Source organism: Tupaia chinensis, unplaced genomic scaffold (genome assembly GCF_000334495.1).
Source record: "Tupaia chinensis unplaced genomic scaffold, TupChi_1.0 Scaffold146289_1, whole genome shotgun sequence".
Taxonomy (NCBI): Eukaryota; Metazoa; Chordata; class Mammalia; order Scandentia; family Tupaiidae; genus Tupaia; species Tupaia belangeri.
In genome coordinates this window covers 813989-815516 of record NW_006206145.1, presented here as the reverse complement: position 1 = coordinate 815516, position 1528 = coordinate 813989, and positions in this window count along the sequence as shown.

Genomic DNA, 1528 nt, shown 5'->3' with positions numbered 1-1528 from the left:
AAACTCACGCCGGGCATGTGTGCATGTGTGCCCAAGATCCTGAGAGGAGAATGGAGGAGAAGGGATGGCATGGCCATCCCCCCTGGGGGATGATTTCTCGCTTTCTGTCTCTCTGCCTCTCTGCGTCTTCCTGGCGAGCGCATGCACCCTTTAGCAAAAACCCTCTCCAAAGGAAAAAAAAAAAAAAGTAAGCTTTGTGGTGGTGGTGGTGGTAGTAATAACAGAGTTTATTTGTGCATATCACATTGGAATGAAGAAAATTCTTAATTCCATGTGAGTTGGGGAGAATATTCTGAGTTATTCAGGATAAGGATCTGCAAAATATCACAGCACCAACCAATAACCTACACCGTAACGTTTGACTTAGACTTCTCACTTAGGTAGAATCTAAGCTTTTCCTTTTCTTTTAACTGAAACACATAAGAATATTTTTGTATGCCTCGTGTTTCATGAAAATATTTTTTCTTTAATTTTTTATTACTCTTCAAATAGAAGTAGGAGAAAGAAGAGAACAGAATGGCTTTTGGCTGGGAATAAAAAGTCTGTCTGTAAGATAAGAAGTACTCTTCACACTGCTGTGAAGAAACACTAATAATCATTCCCCCAGAAGAGAGGACATTTGTGTCTGCATGTGCGCTAAGTAAGCGTTATGCAGTTCATCTAAAAGAAAGAGAAAAGGTCTGGCAGCTACAAAGATTGATGTTCAGCTAAACAAGTCATTAGGTGGCTGGGTCATGTTTTGAAAAATAGATTTTGCAGCACTACCCCCTTATTTTAATGCACAACTCAAGGTAGAAATTTTTATTCTTAAGTCATTCTAAAGACATATTTTCACATAAATAAAGATTTCATTGAGAGGAAAGACATTTGTGAAACTATATAATGATATCCTTTTATTGGACTATTGTTAAAAATTATATATTATACAGTAATGCAAATCATCCTCATAAACATTGAGATGAGGGTGAAATGTTCTTTGGCCATAGAAGAGCTCTCAAGTAATAGTAATATTAAATTCATTTAGTGTATTATGGCTCATCCTCTGTGGGTTGCAATAAGATCTTTTGCTAAGTTAAAAGCATCATTAAAGGAACACAAACATAATAAGGAAGCAGAGTGCTAATAAAGGCCATAAAGGACTACCTTTTAAGAGTAAATTAAATTTGGCTTAGACTAATTATAAACATTTTTGGAATAGAACTATTCTTTCTCTATTCAGGCCAAAATAAAAGACTTGTCACTTGAGAGGCATAATTCGAGGAGGAAAAGACAGAGATAGCAGTTTAAAAAAAACATATTAATCTAGCTAATGGCGATATTGAAAAGTCAGAAATAGAAAGAACCTTGAAGTTGATATTGTCCTTAATTCATAGTCACTGGAGCACAGGAATCACAGAAGTAATGTAGCTTTACAGATACTTAGGATTCTGCCCGGCTGCGTTCAATACTAATTAAGGTTCTTACAATGACAGGGTCACAGTGCTAAAACAGACCTTGGTTTTCAAAGAAGACAAGGAGTTGGCATTTC